The sequence below is a fragment of the Stigmatopora argus genome, chromosome 8, assembly GCF_051989625.1.
Source record: "Stigmatopora argus isolate UIUO_Sarg chromosome 8, RoL_Sarg_1.0, whole genome shotgun sequence".
NCBI lineage: Eukaryota > Metazoa > Chordata > Actinopteri > Syngnathiformes > Syngnathidae > Stigmatopora > Stigmatopora argus.
This window is the reverse complement of record NC_135394.1, coordinates 13,044,288-13,060,440: the sequence shown is the minus strand read 5'-3', so window position 1 is coordinate 13,060,440 and position 16,153 is coordinate 13,044,288. Positions and strand designations below refer to the sequence as shown.

Genomic DNA, 16,153 nt, shown 5'->3' with positions numbered 1-16,153 from the left:
GTGTAGGTATTTGGCACACATACTGTATATACACATAGAAGTGCATTTTGTAACACTATTAAACACACTTAATTAGAAAAACATTCACCCTTAAGACATGAAAGGGCTTTTCCTATTTTCTTTAATCCTTTATGTCATGTCATGTGTCTGTATAGCGTTTTTGTATAGCTGTACTGTTGTAAAAACCACATATAGTAAACTGGACATGGTTGTTGAACAAATATAGGTAATATTTTGTCCATAATATGACAACTGTTCTTCTGTTGTAACCTCATTAATAATGAAATAGTATCTGAAAAGTTTCCATTTCTATCTAGACTGCAGACTTTCCATTTTTTACACAGCCACCGGATGGTGCTCAAGTCATGCATCATTTTCCTTTTACCATTTTCTACTGTTACAAAAATGATGAATGAATAAGTGAGTCACAAGAATTGTCTCTTAGAGGTCTACGCTCTTGATTAGAAAAGTGAATGCCATAATAAAGGTGAGTAACAAATGTAATGTATACATCAAAGACCCCTCAGTAAAATAATTGTAACCAATTTCTTGAGAGTCAGATACATATGATCAGTCGTCTTTGGCGAAATGATCTGTAAGACGATAACAAAAAAACTGGAAACATATCAGTGGTGGACCGTCAGGGCCTGCAAGGCCTTCTCTGCTGGCCTAAAAACATATCTGAATCACAGACTGATGTTAATTATGTTTTGTCCATGAATACTAAATAATTCCAAATTGTCTGTCAGCTTCCTTTCATTGCTTTTCCCCTGGTTGCGCTGCTTTCTGGTGTGTTTTCATATTTAAGCATCTAACCAATCACATTTCAGCCATTATTTGTTGCCAGGGTCAAAAATCTACACGGAGGCCTTCACAATCAGTTCTGCAGGCCCTGCAGCATAAAATAAGCGTCAATAAAACTGTTGCTTTAACCAATCAGATTTCGAATTGGCGACACCAAGGCCTTCTCACAGCCGTAGAGATACGTCATCGCTTTAACAAACTATGATTGGCTAGTGATAGAGTGGACTAGCCAGAGCTACCAAACTGTATCTGGAGCGAGCTGCACAAGCACATATATTGTTGTGTTGATTTAATAGCAGTTTTGTCAACAATACAAATAAAAAGGATTTTTGGTGAGTAAAATATGGCTATATTCCTAAATCATATTTCAATTGTATGAGGTTATTATTGATGCTTTTTTATGTGTCTAAGCTGTAGCTGAAGTAAAGGTTTTATAGCCAGAAAATAGTTTTTGAGGGTTGGATTGATTCAGACATAGCACTGAAGGCGTCGGTTTGAAATTCACGGCCCGCCACTGAAACATATAGTAAGTAATCTTTGACAATGGTCAGATGCTATATTACTAATTGCAGGAAAATATTTTGACTAATTAGCAACCGCTAGGAAAGAGTCAAAGACTGAGTCTTAGACCTTTTAAGCAGAAGAGGCACAGGTAAATAATAAATACCACAAAAAATGGAGACATATTTAGTAAGTAATCTTTGACAATGGTCAGATGGTCCAGTAAAGACACACTGATTTATATCTAATTGCAGGAAATATATTGACTAATTGGAAATTGCTCATTGACACTTATTAGCAATTGACATCTTCAATATACGTGCACATTTTTTAAAAAAAATGTGAGTGTACATGAAGAAAACCTGCAAATGAGGGGCGATTGTAAAAGGAAAGATTCAAAGACTGAGTTTTAGAGCTTTTATGCAGAAGAGGCACAGGTATATAATTATGATTTATTTCTAAAATAGAGATATTTATGTCAGTATCAAGCAAAACTTGAAGTTATCAGTGTAAATTAGTATTCAGGTTTTGCCAAGGACGAGACTGACATCTGTTGGGTGCAATAAGAATAAAATTCAAGTGACTACATTTTTAGGGATTACAAATAAAGCATTCATTTTTGTCATAAATACATACAACTAAAAATGTATATATTTTTAAAAGACATTTCTACAAAGAAATTCTTTCTTTACTACAAATTGAAGAGCTGTAGTTTGTATTTTCAACAGTAGGGGAGGCCAGTGTCACACAATAACTTAAGCTATAGAGAGACTGGCCAAATTGCAATTATGAGGCCCAGCAGATGATTTCAGGTTACGAACAAACGAGCAAATAATTCTTTTTAAGAATATTTAGACCACACCCACTTGCCAGCGCCCAATGAGATAAAACATTTAATATCAATTTAGATTTTTGCTACTTGTTAGTCATGGTAATGGATAAGAAAACTCTGTAGAATGGTTCTCTTAATTAAGCGTAACGCAAATATTATAATTTGAAATTCAAACATTATTAAAAACAAATCTATTTTTACGGTAGTGCTATCTCAACATTTTACTCCGTCCGTAATATGGGAAGATGTTAAATGATTTGCAGACATTATGTGCAACAAAAAAAAATCTATAATAGTACGACATAATATTGAATGTTTTTTATGCTGGCCAATTTTCGTGTGTCTTAATGTGAGTAGTTTAGTGTGATATTTTTTTTGATTGCTCAGTGTAATTAAGGGTACAATAAAGTAGAGAAGATAATTTAGGTACTTTGAAATCTGCCAATAGCAACCAGACTGTCTTGTAATATTAAATTGTAATATTAGTAGGGATGGTAGTTCATGCCATTTTGGTAAAAAGAGATGAACTACATTATGCTAATTTTATATTTATATTATTTTGTGCCACCCTTAAAATGAATTTAGAGCATTCATGAAAACTATAAAAAATGATATGTTAAAATGATATTTCCACCTGGATCAAAATAGCAATTGGTAAGGCACACTCAAAGTAAAATCAATTCGAACAGAAAACATTGATCAACCCAATTTTCTTAAAAATGTTTTTTCACATTTCTAAAATGTTTCAGCAACAAAATAGTCGTTTTTTATATTCAATTACCTTTCCTGAAATGTAATAGTTTTAAATATGTACATTTTTTTCTGATTGAAGGCACTTGAATGGAACTTTTTGAATTTTGACAAATACAATTGTTGTCCAAAGAACATGTAATGTATCATCAAATTGGTTATTTAAACTCCTAATATTTCCCAATAGCCGTCTTAGTATTTTGAATAAACAAAGTTAATGTAATGCTAACACTTCAGAATAACAGGGCAAAATCTAGTATTTCTAAATACATTGTGGGGGGTGTCAATTTCATTATATACAACCGCATTTCTGAAAAGAAAATAAACAAACTGTATTCACTTTTTAAATTTGAATGCAAAGAAATGGGCCATCAAAACATCTGCTAAACTCTTTAAACTGAAACAAATAAGGCACTTTTACAATAAGAACAACAATTCTGTGTCCATCATGTCAAGACAATTCCAGCCCTGATATTCTAATGGCATTTTAAAACAATCTAATAAAAAAAGGGAAAAAATAGTCTTAATATTTCCATAAGATGACCGACCCCATTAGATCCGTTTACATTTGATTGAAAGATTAAATTAATCAGCAGCTTAAACAACACAGGAAGAAGAAAAGGGCTTTTTTCTTCTTCTCCCCAAACAAGCAGCTTTTGCGCCCCTTAAGCCGAGACAGGACAATATTTGCCTTTGCTACAATACCATTTTCCCTGGGCTTTGGAGCTGTTGTTTGAGCGGCTGGAGGCCTTGACAGGCTGCTCTCGAGCTTTGACCCTCACTCTGCTGGGGACGCGTCGCCTGCCGCATATAAATAAAAGATTACAGTGGAAAAATCAATTTCTGGGCAAACTCATTAAAAATGCCCCTCACCTTAAATGCTTCTCATTTCCTTCCATTCAACTTGTTAGGGCTACCTCCCCCGAACCCCGGTCTTTTCCTTCCTCCCTCCCGGTGGTAATTACTTGCACAAGTCGTTTTTCGCCCTTTGATTTGCGGCGCTTCACAAATGAAGGTTAAGTTTGTTTAACCGTGCTGGATTTGCCAGTCATGTTAAAGCATATAATGTGGCAGGCCCTTGGTTTCTCTTCACACCTCCTCCTCTTGAAGGTGTTTTGGGGGAGGTGGGTGTGCTAGGGGGGGGATTGCATTCTAGGTCCAAGGTGAAGGCTTATACGGAAGGAGCCCAGAGCCATTGATTTCGACTAGAAGAGGACGAGGAAGTTGTTAAAAATCTCCTCTGCTCAACGGATTCAATCTTTGCAGGGCTAGGGGATTATGCGTCAAGGTCTTGGTCAGCCAAATTACATGACGGTCAAGCTCTTTTGCTACCGTTGATGGCCATGCAAGTCCAACTGGGAGGGCTCAGTGTTTTAGTCTTTTGTAAATAATTGGTTGTAGGGATCAGCAATTGTGTTTCAATATACAAAATAGCAGGGAAAATAAATCATTTCAGGGGTGAAAAACTAACCATTAGTGCAATTTTTTGGGCCAAATGTATGCACCGGGCGTCTTTTATTTTGGACTGGATTGGATTGGATAACTTTATTCATCCCGTATTCGGGAAATTTCGTTGTCACAGTAGTATTTTAGACATAAATAGATAGGTAATAAGTAAGTTAATAAATACATGAATAAATAAATAAGCGTGTTGCTGAAGTATATATATATATATATATATATATATATATATATATATATATATATATATATATATATACACATATATATACATATACACATATACATATACATGTACATACACCTATACATATACATGTTAAAGAGCCTGACAGCTGATGGGAGGAAGGATCTGCGGAAGCGCTCCTTCCTGCAATGAGGGTGCCGCAGTCTATTGCTAAAGGAGCTTTGGAGGGACTCCACAGACTCATGCAGGGGGTGGGAGGTGCTGTCCATGGTGGACATCATCCTGGTCAGCATCCTCCGCTCTCCCTCTTCCTCCACAGAGTCCAAAGGACAGCCCAGAACAGAGCTGGCCCTTCTGACCAGCTTATTCAGCCTGTTCCTTTAAATACCTCTTGCACAAATGCCTTTCCTCAGCCTTTTTCAGCTCTCAAATATTAAGTTTAGTCTCCTATTTGAAATATTTCATTGAAACTACTGACCCCTACAACAAATGACTTGTAAGGAAAATCTTGGAAATGATCAGGGGTGTGCACACTTTTTCATACCGCTGAAATGACCTCAACACAATACTATTCTTTACAGTAAAAGCTGCACAATAGTGGAACGCACATAAGGTTTCTATTTGTAAGGTTGATCGGTGCCTTCCCAAAATAAGTCACGAGTCAAGGTGAACCTGCATCGATCCGAATGACGCCATTATTCTTAGTTAGTCTTCCAAACGTGGCGCTCTGCAATGATTTCTGGGATAACACAAGGGAGCCAAACAAGAGACGACCTCCAACATCTGCACAATGTTTTCATCGTGTTGTTGTTTACCACATCTTGCTCTTACAAATTATTCAGCAAAGGCGGCAAGTTCCGCGTATTTCTTCACGTTTCCGCAAAAGAGCTTTTAGTTATCCTCTCGGAGCCGTTAAGGTGGCCGTAAAAGCTTTGAGAGAACACAATGTAGATAGAGTTGCTCTTCTCTCTTTAGATAATCCTGCTGATAGCAAACACAAAGTTGGTTGTTTGGAGAGCGCTTGGACGTTCCAACTTAAAACTCGTGTGTTTGTCTTAGATGAGACATTATTCAACTCCATTGTGAGTTCTATTGGAGATGGAGAAATAGTGTTTAGCTCGGTGCCCTTGGCGAGTTTTTACATTGAACAAGGGCACCTTAACTTCTTCAGATAATGAGCCAAATATGAAAAAATACCACAGGCTACTCCATATAAAGCCCAGAAACAAGAGATATATTTACAACAGACTATACATTTTCATGCCAAGAATTGATGAGCTCATACCTGTCAGATTATACGTTTTTCCCATGTTTTATACGTTTTTTGATAATTTCAAAATTGTGTATGCCGTATGACAACTTTTGTATGGGATTTTTTTAACTAAGTTTTATGCAATAATGGGAGAAATTGGCCGCGATTGACAGGTATGCATGCATTAAAATGGTTTACAGATAAAAATAGAATCGTTGATGATGCACACATTTCTTCATCTGTTAGCTTTTGTGATGTGCGCCAGAACAAACAAAAATAATCCTGCTTTTGCCGAGATGGGCCGAAAAGCTACAAAGGAGATATGTTGTTGAAGGACATGTGTTGCCACGCACACGGATGCTAGCATGTGCATTAAGGCGGGTGCTGTTTCACAGCTTTTTGCCATGATATACTGCTTTATTATTCCGCACAAGGGGCACTTCACATGTGGAATGGGCTCTCTTTGATATCGACAGCAGCTTGAGGGAGAGAGTGCACTCAAACACAGGCGCAGGCGAATTCATTCTGGGGTGGGGGAAAAAAACAGTTGTGTACTTCCCGGACAGCGGTTGGCGCACAGGCGACGAGCACGCCGCTTTGATGCCACGGTGGTGACACTCCAAGCGCTAATGAAATATGGTAATTGCGGCCACATGAAAGCCCTCCCGCACACAAATGGACAAAAGGTATTAAAAAAAAAAAAGTAAAAACAAATATGACTTACCCACTTTGATTATTACACCTTTTTATAAACACATTTTATGTTGTTCACATCATACAAAGCAGTGGGCCATTGGTTGATTAACACGTGGCCAGGGAGGGGCAAAAGTGCACTGATTAGAAAGCCCATTGTTTGGTTTGAATAGAAGACCGGCTCAGAGTGAGAGTTGAATAGAGAAGACGCCTCAGTGTTGGGCTCCGAAATAAAGTATTTTTAAGATGACGTCATTTAGACGTCCTGTACAGTGGTACCTCGACATACGATCTTAATCCGTTCCGGGACTGAGATCGTATGTCGAGCTTTTCGTAACTCGAGCTTTTCGTAACTCGAGCGAACGTTTCCCATTGAAATGAACTAAAATCAAATTAATTTGTTCCAACCCTCTGAAAAAACACCAAAAACAGGATATTGGATTGTAAAAACATTTTTATTTGTTCTAATTCGCCATATATTGACAAAGTAATAAAAACGAGTGGTTTAATAGTAATAAAATGTATTTAATAGAAGTAAAATTAGGCGCATTTCACGGAGGGTACAGACCGACATACACGGAGGCGGGGGGTTTTGGTTCGGGGGACTATATCAACGGCAACTCACTTGAACAAACACATTTAAATTAGATTGGATTAATATATACAGACACACTCAAACATACGTTTAATGTAACTTTACAGAAAACTGAATTCTAATTTTTTTTTTTTTTTTTTTTACTTTTGTTCTGGGCGGGTTAGCTGTTTGCCACGCCTCCACCCTCACGTTCGCTATCGATGGGCTGGTTGCGGTTGTATTCCCTTCAAAATATTCCGAAAATGATGCACACAAATGTCCTCACAATAGGATAACGCACGACCACTTGCCAACGAGAAGTAGTCTTGAATGAGCGATCACGGGAGCTAACAGGCTAAGGAAGGAATAACAGCCTACCCACGTATTGATTGTGGGTAATGACGTTTTATTCTGAGAAAGGGTGCCATTGCCTATCGGTGTTGTGTCCACGAGTATACTTCATTACCCAGAAAGCCCTCTTTTTGCCCGCGCATGCGCATTGTGCGTTTCCTGGTCGATGCGTAGGAGAAACTCGTCTGAATAAATCGTTCAGTGCTCGTAGATATCTGTTATACACGAAAGAAATGCGGCAAAAAAAGACAGTGCGCTAAAATGATAAACAGCCTCTCATGTCATGGCCACCTGGCTTGGTCGCATCTCGACATGTTGATCGTATCTAGGGCGAATTATTCGATCGAAATTTTCATCATACCTCGAGCATGTACCACTGTATTTGGATCAAGACGTCAAATATTTTTTGAAATTATTATTAGGTTATTGCTGAAACATGAGGCATGTAAAAAAACATTGTTGCAGAAAAATTGGGTTCGGAAAAAAGGCAAGCATTGGTGTTCTGTTACTTGAAAATAAGGAATCCAAGGCTGAAATCACACAGGTCTTAACGAAAGATCGGCCGATTATCGGCCTCGATATTTGACAATTTTCACATATATCATATGTGCCTTATTTTAATACGACCTGCCCATGTGAAGCAATCAATTTAAAACTGGGTTATTTTGGCTCATATGCAGCCACGCCTCTCTCCTGTCTTTCCTGCCTGGTGTCTCATGTTCGGGCCTCACATGAACGACCTGTCACAGCTGCGCGTCAAGGGATCTTTGATCTTGAACATATCAATAGACTTGCCGGTCCTATTCATAAAATTTGGCGTCCTTTGTTGGTGGCACACGTCTCAGCCGCCCTCCCTCCAAACTCAGGGCCGAGTGAGTATGAAAAACATATTCCAAGCATTGACGAGTCCTCTACCATCTGCTCCCTTCAGTTTTTTGAAACGTTCTCTCAGCATGGTCAAAAAATATTCATCATACTACTTTGGCACTGATTACAGTGTTACTTTTTTTATTGGACACAATAATTGCGGCAAGCCGAACCCTAAATGTGCCACTTAGGAACAGAAAAAAAATATGTCATGTGAACCTTCCGTTCCTAAATGCTACTTAAAAGAATGAATTCATATTTTGTTACAAAGGATACAGCAAATTAGAGACACAAGACCACAACAAAAGGCAAAACAGGAACTGGAGCTCAATCTAAAATCATGACTTTTCCGACCAGTCCTTGCACTGCCAAGTAAATGATGATTCATCTAAAAAAATGCTAAATCTGCTTTACATTTACATTTCCTTCCGCTTAAGACGTAAATAAACGCAATTAGCCAAACTCACACCAGACACTTAATGTCAAGGAGGAGAGGAAAAAGGAGGACAACGTGTTTGACCATCAATGTTTGCCCTTGGCCAGACGGCAAAACAGCCCCCACCCGACTCATTCACACAAAGGCACAAACATACTTTCACCTTGCTGACCAATCCTCCCATGAGATGGGTCGCTGGAGGTCAGGGAGAAGGTGGAGGTCAAATGGGCCCTGATATGTCCAACTAATTGGACAGTGTGTGTCCAACTAACTGAGGCTAAAAGCTATCTGAACAAACATACAATGCCATTCACACACACACACACACACACACAGCACTCATGAACGATGTATGCATGCGTGTGCACTCTTTAAGGTCAGAGCACGGGGTGAGAATGTTAAACGGCCTAGCTGGGGAGACGTGTGGGTGGGACGTCAAATATTTTCCTAGCCATCACTAGGAGCAAAGCTCTTGGTTGAGATGTAGCGGAGGTGACACATATTGAGCAAGATCAGCGACATCTTTAACCAGTCACGAGCTGGGTGCGACACTTTCTACAACACAACTTGCCAATTCAGCTGCGCCTATTTTCTATCATTATTTACAAATCCACCTATTAAGAGTTGTTAGTTGGAGTTAACAAGAATGTGCATGTACGTTTAGCTTTACTGATTGAAATAGAGCATTGATATTACATACCTGTCAACCTCAGTCAATTGTTGCCCTTATTGATGATTGCAATTCCCCTTATCAAGTGACAATAAACCGTACAAATGCTATGCGGCACATATTTACTCACATAAGGCGCACTTAAGTCTAAAATTTTCCCCAAAGTGGACGTACTAGTGCCAGATCAGTCGCTGCGTTTTTTGTATGCACTAAATTCAAGATTCTGGAGATGTCACTGTATGACACTGACAGCTTTACTGTCTGTACATTGCTTGCTGACACGCTATGTGGAAGGGGAATGCGCGTGTGCATATCATGCTTGAGGCATAACATTATTAGACGTTTTTGTCTGCTACCATTGAAGGACACGATCCGAATTAGAGCCGTAACGGGTAAAACAAAATCGTTTTTTTAACAAAAAAATGGACAAAAGTTGCTATACGAACATACACAATTTGAAATGATCAAAAAACGTATGATATTAGTAATAGACTGCTGCACCCTTATTGCAGGAAGGAGCGCTTCCGCAGATCCTTCCTCCCATCAGCTGTCAGGGTCTTTAACAAAACAAATGGCTGAGTGTTAAGACCTACCATATGCATGCATGTATATATGTGCTTATATATGTATATGTATATATATATATATATATATATATATATATATATGTATGTATGTATGTATATGTATGTATATATATATATATTTCAGCAACACGCTTATTTATTTATATATTGATTCATGTATTTATTTATTAACTTACTTATTACCTATCTATTTATGTCTAAAATGCCTTTCCTATTTCTCCATCCTCACCCTCTTGCTACTGTGACAACAAAATTTCCCGAATACGGGATGAATAAAGTTATCCAATCCAATCCAATCCAATCCAATCCAATCCAATCCAATCCAATCCAATCCAATCCAATCCAATCCAATCCAATGTTATAGTCTGTGCTCTTGATAGGTCACCAATATGTAATTTAGTATTAACTCTAGTATTAGCACTACTAAGTGATTTGTCATTGCCAACCTAACTAGCCATGTCTCAGGTTTGCACTTACAAGTCACAGTGAAAGGAAATAAACAAGAAAAAACAGTGGCTAGCATCTATAAACTTGTATCTCAAGGTACCACTGGATAAGCTTATATACCACCATGTTTTATATAGTTTGACAGAAACCCAAAGGCAAAGGATCATATGTTGCTGGTGAGTTTGGGATGGTGAATAAGTGTTGAGGGTAAGTCGCCAATTGCAATCTGTTTAAGATTGCCCAGTTTTTTGTAGTCCCACAGATGGACGACGTCAAGACAACTGACAGCGTTGGCGTTTGTACGAGCGCCAGCGGGTAGACAGACACATGACCCGCGTCTCGTCCCCGTGCTGTGGTGGTGAACCCTCCCAACTCCTCTTATCGTTCTCCCTCAGGTGTATCCAGGTAACTCCAAGGCCAAACTGCTCTTAAAACCGCGACAGTCAAGGTAACGACTAATTGCGGGATAGTCCTCGTAAAATAACATGTTTACTTACAACGGAGCTCCTCCCCAATAGCATGGAAGCGAAAGCTTAGAAGATAATAGCTTATATCATTAAGTCAAACATTCTTTCCACAGTTTTTTGTCGTGGTGTCCTGGTAGCCTCAATTAGGAAAAAGTTAAGTGAACACTGACCAGCTATCTGAAATACATATTTTTTGTTAAATATCTTTTGATTTGAATGGAAGCCTAAATGTCTTTTTTTAAAACAACATTTTTTTTCCACCCCTTCTTTAGCCATAATTCTCAGACGTTTACAACCAAACTCTAGCTCCCTCCCTCTTTTAATGTTTGATTCCAGTGATAAGAGACAACCGAGGGATGGCGGCGGTTAATGTGGTCAAAGGGCAGAAAGCTGTGCGCAGAGGGAGTCAAAAAGGGTGGCTCCAACCGGGCCAGCGTTCAACCTTAAAACAGCGAATTGCGGCTGCCGGCACGCACAAGTATAGATAGCCAGGACCATGTTCATATCACAGCTAGAACGCTTATCTTCCTTTTAAGTCATTATCCAGCAGCCCATCAAGATACAGATCAAGAGTTTGTATGTCTCAACTATCAATGTACTTACCCTCTGCACAGAGATAAGATGTCGACAATGAACTCCTGTTTATTGCTGCGGATCCTTTCCAAAGCCACTTGGTACCTGAAATTAGAGAACGCTTTTAAAAAACAAAGCAATCAACCATCACCAATGCTTTTTAGACTTAAAGAAGAGAAAACAAAAAAATACATATACACATATATACATATATATACACATGTACATATATACATATATATACACATGTACATATATACGTATATAAATACATATATATATATACACACATATATACATATATACACATATATACATATATACATACATATATACACATATACACATACATATATACATACATACATATATATATATATACATACATACATATTTATACATACATATCTATATATATACACATCAATGAAAATTTAAAAACATTCATAATTGTCAGCATTTCAACATTAGTTTATTTGTTTATTTTTTAGAAAACATTGCTTTTGAAAATGTCTAAATTATTTCAGCAGCAATTGGGTAAAAATATCAAAATTGCTCTGCATTTTATATTGCTTTAGGTGAAGTGGAACTGTATTAAATAATGTGCTTAATATTTAATATTGAATTGTATTTTGTAATATCAGCAAATGTTACATTTCAGTCCAAAGAATCGATAATGCATCATCGTGAAATTGAATATTTACACCCTTATGCATGAGGTGGATCAATAGTATTCTTTTCAAAGCGTTTCTGTTTAGTCAACACCTTCTTTTGTCATAAGGGCTTGCAACCAGAAACCTAAAAAGAACTTTATAGCAAATCCATTTAAATATGTTTCCCTGTTGAGCATGTATTAATCTTTCCAAGCCTTAGCCAGCCATATTAAAAATAAAAAATAACATTTGTAAACATCAAAAGTAACAAGCAATAAACTCAAACGATATCCAACCCTATTGCATTGTACGGGCACTTTTGGATCACAATTGGCCACAAATGTATGAAAGGCTACTCTGACTGCAGCTAAACTTGTCCGGCTTCGCCCTGTCTCATCCTCCACAAATCCATCTGATTTGGCTATTACGGATTCATCGTATGCGGCTGAGGCTGATTGAAGTGATGGGCTGATTCCTCAGAGCTTCCCTGATGGAGGGTGCTATAGCAAATAGCCCAATGGGTCTGTTTAGATAACACTGACCTCTCGCAAAACGTTGCCACGTCGGCAAAGCGAGCTTTGGAAAGACACACTGTCACCTCCGAACAAAGACGCATCAAGGTTTATTGTCAGGTAAACATAATATAACAGTGAAAATTACTCCCCAGGAAAAAAAGATAACTCTTAAAAATGAGAAAAAAAGTCTGCTTCCATTAGTTTAGTCAATGGAATACAATTGGTTAAAGATTTGTAAACCAATGATTCCCACATATATTGTATATTATTGTAATGCCAGGATATTATTGTCCAAAAAGTAATTGCCCTTTGATGGCAAACTATTAAAAACAGGCCAAAAGCTGATCTTATTCCGCAACAATATTCCTGTTTCACGACCCAAACATTGCGACTCTTGTAATAAAAAAAAATACCACTCCATTCTATTAAAACATGACTCAACAATACAAGAATGTCTTGAAAGAAACAGATTTTTAAAAGCGACTGTGTGACAACTTCAAGTCATTTTTGACTTACCTTAACTATGTCAGTATTATAGAAAGTCATTTTATTTGCGCAATTGTCTATTTCCAGTCATACACAAGAATACTATGATGACAATAATACTGTAGCTGTCTTTAATTAGCAAGGAAATGTACGTTTTGTTTTGTATTTGAACTTTTAATAAAATAAATAGAGCTTGAATATGAGCTAGTGTATTCCTTTACATCTGTATTTTTAGTTTGCCTTCATACCAGCTCACATTTTCTTCTTTTTTTCAAATGAATAGAGCAAAGAAATAATTCCTAAGCTCACAGTTTCGCCCGCTTGCACTTCTTCCGTGAACAAAAGTGTCATGAGGATGAATTGTAAGGAGGGAGGTGAGACAAGAGGCCAGACCTCCTGATCTGCATTCTGCCCCTGGAAGGTTACCAGGGTAACGAGTACAGTAAATCAGAGGGCGAGGCGGGTGAAGGGAGGAGCGTGGAGAGGGCACTCACCCTTTTCCTTAGAAATTGATATTCATGCTTTTGAGAACCAGGGGTTACAATCGTCTTGATTTGGAGGGAACATTTCAAAAAACCTGGAGCTGACCAACAGAAAAGATGTGTATTGTATGTGCTAAATAGCCATCAACCCATTTCCCCGGAAATTAAGCCCAATTTAAGGAGCCCCACAAAATAAAACTCATTGATGAGGTTCATCTGGGAATTAATGAAGGGATGAATGAGCTTCTATAAAAATGTGAACTGCAGAAGTAAAATCTGGTGTTAACTCATTGGCTGCATTTTAGTACCTGTTTTATGGTGCACAACAAAACACACTTAAGTGTGCATTTGAAAATAATGGCCTTTAATGTTACACAACACTTTGCACAAATGGGGGCCCGCTTTAAAAGTTACAGGGGGCAATGCTATGGTTCATCCTTGAAAGCTGTGGGCTGTAAAGCAACACTGTGACTCTCTTATGAGACAAGGTGTTTGACAAACACGCTTGTAAAAAAGAGTCATTGAGAGAGACTGAGCCATTTAAGATGGCATTCATAAAGAAAAGAGACCATCTCAATACACGCAGGCAGCATTCCCCATTGCTAGCGGCCTTAAGATAATGTTGTTTTTTAATTAAACTATCTTCAGTGCAGTGTGAAGTAGCAGGAGAGAGAGGAGAGATGTAAGGCAAATTTAGTCGCATGTCTAGTCTGGACTTATTGCCAAGAGAAACAGGCAGAAAATGACCCCAGAAATCAATTAGGAATCAAGTGACAAACCAATTTTGAGTTATATATACAGTTATAGAACTAGAGTGGTAATTCTAATCAGGAATGCTTCGACATACAAAATTTTCAAAATGCAAATGACCGTTCCAACATACAAAAACGAGATCCAACTTACGAAATTTGCCAAAACACTATCCTGCATACGTTATCTAGAGTGGTAACTCTAATCACGAATGCTTCGACATACAAAATTTTCAAAATGCAAATGACCGTTCCAACATACAAAAACGACATCCAACGTACGAAATTTGCCAAAACACGTTTCCTGTATACGTTATCTAGAGTGGTAACTCTAATCACGAATGCTTCGACATAAAAAAAATTCTAAATGCAAATGACCGTTCTAACATACAAAAATGAGATCCATCTTACGAAATTTGCCGATTTAAATTTCCTGTATACGTTCTTTTATTTTTAAATTGACAATCTCCCTACACTGTGGCCTTTTTTGTTAGTTTTTCGAGTATGGTTAAAGCAACTTTGTTCGGTTTTTTTTTTTGATTGCCTGACAGTGCAGCAGCAACCTGAGCTTACACAGCCAATCTGCACTTCCTCTCAGCTCAAGTGCTGGTGGGGCAGATCGACTACTGCTGAGAGTTGAGTGGAATAATTCCGCTATCACAGTGCTGATCCGTGTCCTGCGGTTTTGTCCGCCTGGCCCCGGGGCTGCTGCTGCGTGAACAGAAAGTTGGCTGGCGGTCCCGACGCCGACAATTCCGCTACTATTCATTTAGACACAGGGTCGACCCGCTGCTGCTGATGTAGTTGACAAGAAGGCTGTATATGGGGAGTCAGTTTTCTTGCACTTCCCGCTACGGTCACTAGGAGGAGGTATGAATGAGGACTGGCTCCGCTAGTTTACAGAACACATGCTGAAACCACAGCCCAAGTTTTATATCTATACTGATATTTTGTCTTAAAATCTTCACTTTTTTTAGAGGTAATAATTGATATAGATGTACTGCAAAACACAGCACTTTTACAAAGAGGTGCTACTTTAATTTATGTTTTTATGGTTTGACCAAACTTGTCACTCGGTCTACTCCTATCAAACCAATTTTCTACATTGCAATGAAATGATCCAGTAAAAAATCATTTGTTGCATTTTTAATTGAAGCCATAAAAAACACCTACTATAGTTCATCTTTATTTGAAATACCACAGCGTATTTAAGTATAGAAATCGCGCATTTCTAAGACCTCCAATAGTGTAAAAAATAATTTTTAATGCCCAAAAATGTCACCACTTACAAGTTAGCCCTTCCTATGAATGTGTTTTTTTGACAAACTAATTGAGAGTAAATGTATTTTCCAAAATATGATGTCCACTGGATTACAAAACTCTTCATTAATAACGTTTATTTCCCACCACAAAGCACATCTAAGTACAGGGCATATTAGTACAGCATTTCCCATGTATTCTATATATTTTCAAATTGTATTTTTGTTTAATTTATTTATGGATTTAATGAAAGATGAATTGCTGTCTCAAGTACTTTACCGGAACGGCATAGTGCAGTGAGGACATTAAGCAGAACCAGAATTTATACACAAGGCGCACTGCCACTTTTTGGGCAAAATAAAGGATTTTAAGTGCACCCTAAAGTCCAAAAAATATGGTAATGGAGTCTCATTTGAAATTCAAGATTTGAATCGGACCAGCCTGAGAGCGACTTCTCACCCATTGTCCCGCTGGTCATCTCACTTAATAGAATGCAAATGTGGAGGTCTACATAAGCTGTGCTGCAGCAAGGCCATTGATTGGAGATGAATACAGT

At 38.0% G+C, this 16,153-nt stretch overlaps 1 long non-coding RNA gene across 1 annotated transcript in view; it reads right to left on the bottom strand.

The window, feature by feature from the left end:
- LOC144079453 (uncharacterized) overlaps positions 1–16,153 on the bottom strand; it is an 88,286-nt gene that overhangs the window by 6,260 nt on the left and 65,873 nt on the right. The window contains exon 4 of the long non-coding RNA XR_013301538.1: positions 11,483–11,557. This is a non-coding gene — a long non-coding RNA (uncharacterized LOC144079453). The remainder of the gene's footprint in view (positions 1–11,482; positions 11,558–16,153) is intronic.